The sequence below is a fragment of the Lathyrus oleraceus genome, chromosome 5, assembly GCF_024323335.1.
Source record: "Lathyrus oleraceus cultivar Zhongwan6 chromosome 5, CAAS_Psat_ZW6_1.0, whole genome shotgun sequence".
In the NCBI taxonomy this organism is placed as follows: Eukaryota; Viridiplantae; Streptophyta; class Magnoliopsida; order Fabales; family Fabaceae; genus Lathyrus; species Lathyrus oleraceus.
In genome coordinates, this window is record NC_066583.1 from 236,014,346 (window position 1) to 236,024,428 (window position 10,083).

A 10,083-nucleotide genomic window follows, 5' to 3' on the forward strand; every position below is an offset into this window, starting at 1 on the left:
ATGTAACTTGTACATCATCCCTTCAAGATTCTTTTTTATAAATCCAGAAGGTTGTGACATGTATACCTCTTCTTGCAATGGACCATTCAGAAAATGCAGATTTAACATCCATATGTATCAGAGGCCAATTTTTATTAGCATCTATAGAAATCACCAATTTGATTGTTTTATATCTAATTACAAGCACAAACACTCTAAAGTAATCTAACCTAGGTTTCTATAGAAATCCTCTTGCTAGTAACCTTGCTTTGTGTTTGCAAATTGATCCATCTGACTTCAATTTCACCTTTGGATGCTTAGTCAACTCCTTTTATTTATATAGCCTCAAGGTCTTCTTCCATGGCCTCCAGCCGCACTTTTTTCTAGAGAGCTTCTTCAGTACTAACTGGTTCAAAGTCTACTAACATGGCATACTGAGTGACTTCTCCCTTAGAGTCTAATTCAATATCTTGTAACATGTTAAACTCTATGAATTTCCTTGGTATTTGTCTGATTCTTTGTGGCCTCTGAACTTGTTCTGAATTTTCTTCAGATGCTGGAACAATATCAGATGTTTGACCACCTCCAGAAGTTTGACCTCCTCCAAAGTATCGACCACCAGAGTCGGGATCATCATCAGAACCTAAATCAGAATTAGATTCACCTTTAGAGTCAGACTCGTCTTCAAAGTCACCTTCAGAATCATCTTTTGGTTCTGGCTCATCTTCAAAAGTTAACTCAGGTGTTGGCACTACACTAGAGTTGGATTGAGACTTACTTTAATCCCACACTTCTGATTCATTCATAATGATGTCTCTACTGACTTCAACCTTATTAGTGACTGGAAAATAAAGCTTATATGCACCTGTACAGTGGTACCCAATCAACAACATTACTTTGCTTCTATCATCCAGCTTCTTTCTAGTAGCACCTGGAACATGTTTATAACAAACTACACCAAATACCCTGAAATGACTCACACTTTGCTTATCTCCAGTCCACTTCTCAAAAGAAATAATTTCCTTTAGCTTCTTGTGAGGAACCTATTTAGCACATATGTTGTAGAGGCAACAACTTCTCCCCACAAGGTATGAGGAAGTTTCTCCTCCTTCAACATGCTTCTTGTCATATCAATCAAAGTTCAGTTTCTTCTATCAGTAGGAACATTATGTTGAGGAGTGTATAGAGCAGTCACCTCCTCCTCAATTCCATTATCCTCACAGAACTTTCTGAACTCTGTAGAGTTATACTCACCTCCACCATCAGTTCTGAGAATTTTCAGCTTTTGACCACTCTGCTTTTCATCCTTCAACTTAAACTTCTGAAACTCAACAATCACCTCATGCTTAAAATTAACGAGTGTTACCCCTGTAATTATTGTGAACTCATCCATAAATGACATAAAATATTTATTTCCTCCAAGTGAGGTACTTCAAATGGTCCACGAACATTAGAATGTACTACTCCTAAAGCATGCTTTGCTCTTGGGGATACTTCTGATTTAATGGAAATCTAGGTTGCTTGCCTTTCATGCATATCTCACATGACTTCTCATACTTCAAAATCTTGGGAATTTCGTATACCAGCTTCTTATAATTCATATGCCCTAAGCTTTTGAAATTAAGATGCCCCAATCTCTTCTGCCAAAGCTCACTCTCGCCTTCAGTTTCTTTTGCACTTTGGCATTTAGTTCCAGTTGTCTCCATATTCACCTTGAATGTTTTGTTGCTTCCCTGCTCATATTCCATAATCAGAATCATAAACTTCAAGAGATTTTTCTTCATAGTAACAAAGAAAACTTTCTCAATGAGACGACCTACACTCATCAGATTGCTCTTCATGTCAGGAACATACCAAACATCGTTTATCAAAACAATTTTACCATTCTTCACCTTGACTTTGACATTTCTCATACCTTCTGCATTGAGGTATTTATCATCGACACATTTTATCTTTGTCCTCTTTCTAGAGGCAAAATCAATCAGCCATTGTTTATTTCCAGTTAGGTGATTTGAGCAGCCACTGTCCATATACCACCACTCTACCAAATACGCACCATCAAATTCAGAAGCCATCAATAGAACATGTTCATCATCAAAATCTCCTCTGGCTATGTTTTCTTCTTTTGATTTCCTTTCCTTGTTTGACCAACAATCAACAGCAAAGTTGGCAAAGTTCTTACAAAAAGTAGCATTCAACCTTCTTCTTGTCAAACTTATCCTTCCCCTTATGATGTTTCTTCTCATCATAATTGAAGGCTTATGACTTCTGAAAAATGTAGCGGTAAGTTCATGATCATCAAGCTATGGATAAGCAAGACATCAAATAACAAGAGACGCCACCACGCTTTTATTGTTTCCAAGGGAAAAGGGAAAAGTACGAACAAAACCCAAAAGTAAGAAGTTTTTAAATCAAAACTAATAAAATGTCAGAGATTATAGGTAATGGGGGTTGGTTACATAGAGGAAAGGTGTTAGCACCCAAAGTGTCCTAGGTACTCCTAGGGAGCCCTTTTTTGTGTGCATATGTATTTTGTACAAATTGATGTTTACAAATAAATAGAATTGGGGGATGAGAAAATAATTCATTAATTATATTTTTGTGTTTGACAAGACCTTCGGACTTGTGCCTACGTACCAACATAAAAATGAGGGATCAAAACCTCACAGTCCGTGATATATTTTTTGGAAGTGGATGCATTGCTTTTAACAAAAATTAAGTGTGAAATGCACAAAGGCCTAAAATGGTTTGAATGAGTTAGTTCTTTTTGGCTTTTTTTAAAGTTTAAGTCAAGTATAATTAAGTCTATTTACAAATTTGACTAAGAAAAGGAGTTTGAAAATGCAATGGCATAAGGCCAAAGTTTCTAATTTGCAAAATGGTCTAAATTTGGAAACAAAACAAGTACAAACAAAGAAGTTTTTAAAAGGAGGGAGAGAGTTTGAAATTAAAGAGATGGGGAGGAGATGAAGAGACTAATCCTAAGCACAAATTTAAAAGTTAAGAGTTGAAAAGATCTGACCGATGGGTAGCAATCCAATAGACAAGAATGTCATATAGAAACCCCAAACTCCCTTGGATATTAGAATCAAGTAATAAACAATGCATACAATATTATCTTGAAAAGAAAGGCATCAAATAAAGATATCCCCATCCAAGCTTTAGCCACTCCATGATCTCTTTCAAATTTGCTCATGTAACAGATAAATTCCACAAGTCACAGATTCAAAATAACAGCTTCACAATGATCATGTAGCAGATGAACTCAAAGGAATCTTCAATGATGTATTAGATGAAGTTTCAAATTGCAAGCACTTGGTTACATGAAAGTTGGCATTGGCCATGTCCTTTTGCATAGAGATATTGCCTAAATTCTAAGTCCAATTAACTAAGATCAAACCAACCGTCCACACAAAAGTTTTTTTTAGGGTTTTTGTTCTTATTATGTACATTAATGGCCAAAGACCACACAAGCAAACAAAGTATACACAAGCAAGATATATCACACAATATGGTTCAAGTGGACAAAGTGAAAATGACATTAATATAAACAATTAGAATGGTATGAATAATGGCAAATGAATAGAGCTTAAAAATTAAAGTGCATTAAAAGTAAATGGATTGAAATTAAATGTTAGTTGTTAATAAATTAGAAGTTAGTATTATTTTTTCTTTTTCTTTTTAAGTCATTCTTTGGAGAACACTCAACCCACTTATCACAAGCATGGATCCTTGAGCCAAGACATCTTCCAAAGGAAGGAAAAAAGGCCAAGTTTCCACACAATACCATGAAATAGGGGAGACTTACAATCTCACTAACTAGAATGATATGCCTTTTGTATAAAAAACTTAGCGCTATGTTAAGCAATCGTAATTGGACTCATGTAGAAGTCACAACTATTGGAGGCCGGACAATAGAATTTTGGTGTTAATGCATGTTAGAGACATAGTATAATGGACTATGCTCATGAAACATACCACACACAAAAAGAATATGCAAAAGAGATGGCCTAATCTCATCCATACTTATGTTAATATTTTAATCAACTAGCCTTAGGATTTAGAGATATCATAGCCCAAATGAAATGGATGCATAAAGAAGGGGAATTTGATGAAGAGGGAGGGAAATGGATCAAAACTCAAATTGGTCAAAGGAGGACTTTTACCAAATTAAGATCATTCATTCATTTTGGGAGATGGAATGTACATTCCATCAATCCCCTAAATACAATGATCTTAACCTAGCAAAGTCAAATCAACCTTGACCAAGGCCCAACAACACAAGTCAAACTTATAAAAACCATCAAAATAGCTCAACACAATTATTTGGCATTTATTCAATTTAAAATACTAAAAATAAAGCATTAAATTAAATATGGTTTGTCAAATTTATAAAACCTCATCAAAACATCATAGAAATGACCATGAGATTTATCATAGGTCAAACAAGGTCAAGGGACCTTGGAGAAAAAAATTCAGAATTTTTAGAGTCTTAAAAGCATTTTTAAATAATTAAAAATATTCACAAAATCAATTAAATCATGAAAAATATTAATAATGATCCAAAAAATAATTTTAATTCAAAATGTGAAAGAGGAATTTATTTAAATTTTTTTGGTGAAACTCACATATTTTTTGGATAAATATTAAAATTAATATGAATTAATGAAAATCAAATGAAATAAAATGAAAATAAAAAATCAAAAAAACGTGGACCACTTGATCTCCCTCATTAATTGAGGTGGCAGATCAGGTGGATGGAAACGCGCGTTCCATGGTGGAACTTAGTCAGCGCGCCACACACGTGGTAATCACAACCAACACCCAAGATTAAAACATTTTAAATGAGATCAATGCTCAGAACCTGTCAAGCACACCACCGGCGTTGGACCTCTGGTCACCTTCTTAGGCGAGGTCCACCGGACTGGTTCACTCATCACCATCAAGAAAATGAAAAAAGAGGACATGATCTAAAAGAAAAAATGGCGTAGAGCACGAATCTGACCTCAATTTTAACTAACTCCACACATATAGAAAGATATGAGAAGTTGAATTTTGAGGTGTGTCAACATAGTTGCTTCGATTTGACCTCAAAGCAACTCAATCTTCTTGCCTACATTGGTAGGACTTCAGACAACCAAAGATCCAAGAGAATTGAGTGAGAATCAAAGAGAAGAAGTTTTCTGAAAATTACCTTCAATGCTGTGCAGAAATGGATCTTGCTTGCTTCAAACTTGATTTGATCACACTCGAGGAGCTTGCATAAGTAGTTTGGCAATCGTACAAAGCTTTGGATCTTGGGGTTTTTAAATATCCAAACAATGATATTCAAACTCAACTTTCAAGTTGAAAATTCTCAGGTTTTCCTTTGAATTATGAAGGTTTCAATTGCGGGGGCAAAGCTGGCGCGCAAGGTGGGTTTGAAATGAGCTCCAAGGCATTGTATTTATAGCATTTGAGAGTGTTATTTGTACACTTGAAAAATTGCTAAAATTGGCAAGGTGATGCACAAGCTTGCATGGGCGTGTACAGGCCCATGAAGCAATCCAATTTGATCCAATTACATCTGTACTGAAGTTGAAATGATGCTTGAATGGCAAGGCAATGATATGTGGAGTTTTTGGCATTTGATTTTCTCCAATGACACAACCTTGTTAAGACCATGTGCATCCCTAGCAAATCTCATCCAAAATGCATGAAATTGGGTTCTTTGGAAAGCTTAGATCAAGGGGAACAACTTTGATGTTAGACACTTTTAATTTGGAACATGGATCATGGCGAATTTTGAGGTGGAAGTTTGGAAATTTCAACATGTTGAAAAGTTTTCTAAGTGTTAAGCCATATATCTCAATGTTCCACCTTGCTTAACTTTTTGTGTGAGCTTCAAATGAGAAAAGTGTCTTTATCAAAGTTGTAGCTATTTCAAAGACCTTAAACATGGTCACCAATTTCATGTCATTTTGATTTAGAATGATAGAGTTGTGCATTTTTGAAATTGAGGAAATCACGTGTTCAATGGTATAGGTCAAAAATGACCTATAATGTATCCTCATATCAAATGCTTATAAAAGTTGAATTAGGTCCCACTCCAAACATCAAAGTTGAAGTAGACATCTGGAATTTGATTGTTCAACATGGAAATCTTTCATCTCATAAAAATTGAGCAAGTTATGGCCTTGGTAAGTTGACTTTCAAATTAGGATTTATACAAAATGACCTATAATGTTTCAACATATAAAATGATTTTACAAGCAAAACTAGATCTAGGTCTCAACATCAAAGTTGTGTGGAATTTCATTTAGAGTAACTTCAATCTTGAAATAATGTATCAAATGGTGAGATAGCTTGTTGGAGAAGTTACTTAAGATACCCAGTCAAACTAGGGTTTCCAAGGCAAATCACCTCCAAACTCTTGAAAAATACTTGATCAATATGACATGTAGAGATCATTGGGACTCATATATGATGCTTTGAGACATTGTGGATCAATATTTGGTTGTGATCTTAGCCATGAGGATCTTAAACCCTAGATGTGAACTTGATAGATCAATGGTGATCATGCCCTACCTATAAAAGAGTTAGGCAAATGCAAAGACATATTTTTGGTATTTTGGTTAGTAAAATGACAATATACAAGTATGATACAATCACATGGTGCTTGGTGATCTCTCCCAAAACAAACCCAATGAAAGAGGGGTAAGGAGGATGCCAAGGTGTGATCCCAATGCTAATGCATATGATGAGATAACATGAGGGATCTTAGGGTCAAAATTGGGGTCTTACAGCTGCCCCTATTTAAGGACATTCTAACTGAGAAGGTGAAGGTTAAAATCTTCGTATCGACTCAATAGAATGGGCTTAAGTAACAACATAGAAACACATGTTGGTCCCTAAGAGACCTCATGATGCATATGGTATGAATGTAGGAGCAAATTATCTTTGGGGAAATGTTGCCACAAAGGAGAAGAAATTAGAGAGACCGAATATTCGCAGGAGCATAATGCATTCCATAAGGAAAACTCGCTGGGGAGACAGAGACTCTGGGGGGAGAAAGGGGTTATGCGTAGGCCAGGCTACGACTTGAAAACTATTGGGGAGACTAGAGGAATTCCATAAAAAATGGAAAGACTCAGCCGGGAAAACAAAACGTTCGCAGGGGAAACAAGTAGATCAGGATAAAACTGACGTACTTGAATCGTGCAGGAAAACGATTTCACTGAGGAAATGCGCACTCAACTCAACTGGGGGAAGAAATAAACTTCAACATAGGAGGAGCAGAGATCTATTATCTACTACATGTCACTGGGTAAGGAGATAATAAAAGTCTGACAGAGAGGACACCCATCATCGGTTAGGATGAACATATCAAGGATGACTCACTGGGAACCACCAGGAGGGAGTATTCATTACCGGTTACTGGGTAAGAATAGCCTTGCTAGGGGAAGACTACATAAATAGGATTTACAACTATCAGTTACTGGGTAGAAGACCAAGGACGCGAATATCCATCACCGGTTAGGGTGAACATATCAAGGATAGACTCAAAAGGAAAGAAAATCCGTCATCAATTAGGATGAACATATCAAAGATAGACTTTCCTGGGGATGTCAAGGAGGATATCCGTCACCGGTTAAGATGAACATATTAAGGATAAACCAACTTAGCAAAAAGTAGGAATTACATCTATCGAATACTGGATAGAATACCAACAAAGAGAAAATTCGTCACCGGTTGATGAACATATCAAGGATAGACTCTGTTGAGGAAAAGTAGGATTTACAACTACCGGTTACTGGGTAGAAGACCACAAAGACAAGGAAACCCGTCATCGGTTTGGATGAACATATCAAGGATTAAATCTCTGGGGAACAAAATAGGGATAACAACTACCTTTTTACTGGGTAGAATACCACAGGATGAGATTATCCGCCATAGGTTAGGATGAACATATCAAGGATAAACTCAAACAGGTGAAGAAAGATATCCGTCACCGGCTAGGATGAACATATCAACGATATACTTCCGGGAAAAATGAATCCACTGGGAACCCTACCGATGGGGAAAACAGGGGTACTTTTGCCGGGTATTGGGCAAGAAGTAACGAACTGCAAACTAAGAAGAATATCACCATGTACTGGGTAGTAAACTCTTAGGGGACCCAAAGCATCTATCTAGGCAAGAGCTAGAATGAAACAATCAATCAAGACTCAACCCAACGAGGATATAACTCAAGGGGAGTGGTTCCATCCAAATAATCAATTAGGAAGGAAGCTGAAACAATATTCATCCACGAGGAAATAACTCAGTGGGGAAAGGAGAAAGGTTAAGGTCTTTCTGCTTAAGGGACCGACACTCTACAATTGAAGGAGGACAGACGCCAGATTTGTATGGGGATAAAGTACCTCCATAACAGAGAATAAGAATCTCAAACAATGAATCAGTAAATATGATGATATAATTATGCAATTATGAAATTATATGAGTGTATACGTATATGTATATATGATGATTATGGTGATAAAACAATCGCAAAGGATACAAAGGTGTCGCAAAATTTGAATCATCGGTATAATCCTCGTTCAATCCACAAAAAAGGAAGACAAATGTTGGAGAAAAAAGAGATCAACCTCCCACAGGCTCAACCCTAATCGGGGAAGGAGGAGATCCGCTGAGGAAAGGAAACGTTATCGAATCTGCGGGGAATTTTAGGTCAACACCACATTGAATGAGAGACAACCATACAGAGGATAAATGCAAATAGTTGCTCAGAAACCAGGAGGAAACTCTGACTGGGAGTGAGTCGGATGGCAACTGGTGGGGAAAACAAAGTTCTACTGCCATTACGCAAACTATTAAGAAAACCCTCCTCACTCTGATGGAGATCAAAACTAGCTGGGTAATCATTGATTCTGCCGGGAACTTATGCATAAACTTCTTTGGGGACAAACACTCCACAGGGGAACTGAATCGACCAACTCAGTTGGGGATAACTGAGGGTTAACTGCCCGGAAACCATTGATACTTCACACTTAGGACTTGCTGTTTTTCGAAATGCTGTTGATATTTCTTTTTTAATTGCTTTAAAATTCTTGCTTTTATATGTTTTAAAAAAATGGTTTTGATTTAAAATTTAATTTCAAAAAATGATCATAATAAAATTTAAACTATTTGGCTGAAATGAATGAGAGTGGAAACAATTGGATAAAAGCTCAACTTTATTTAATAGAATGGTAGTCTGTAAGTGACAAGACTCCATAGATCTTTACAAAGTTGAAAAATGGTAATTTACATGGAAAAGGGTTACATTGAATACAATTGACCACTAATCCTTCTACCAACTCTTGATATCCGATGTGCTTTTGGCTGCTACTGAGGATGATGAATCGACGTCAACCCTTATGCTCAACAAAGTTTCTTCCAAGACTGGAAGATCAGCAGAATGCAGTTACTTGCCAAAATCCCTAATTTTTGCATAAGTTGCCCCAGGGTGGGGTACTCAACTTATCGGGAAAATTCTTTTATGTTTTATGTCTCTAACTTTTTCCTGGATCGCCCTTTCAGGTTTTCAATCCATTGAGACGCTCATTTTTGCCTAAGCCGCCCTTTTGGGTTTTCAACTTAGCGAGTTGTTCTTTTTCTTTTTTAGGCGAAGTATTTCTTGATTGCATCTGCGTTCACAGGACGAGTGAACTCTTCACTATCCATAGTTGTAAGAATCAAAGCACCGCCTAAAAAGGCTTTCTTGATAACATATGGGCCTTCATAATTAGGTGTCCATTTTGCCCCTAGAATCTGGTTTGAAAGATAAAATCTTCTTGAGAACAAGGTCACCTTCCCTGAATACCCGAGGTCTGACCTTCTTATCAAAAGCTTTATGCATCCTTTGATGATATAACTGACCATGACACATGGCAATCAATCTCTTCTCTTCAATCAAATTCAGTTGATCATACCTGGTTTGACACCATTCAGCCTCAGTCAACTTGGCTTCCATGAGCACACGCAATGATGGAATCTCAACCTCTACGGGGAGCACTGCTTCCATACCATAAACAAGAGAGAAAGGGGTTCCCCCTGTTGAAGTGCGGATGGATGTATGATACC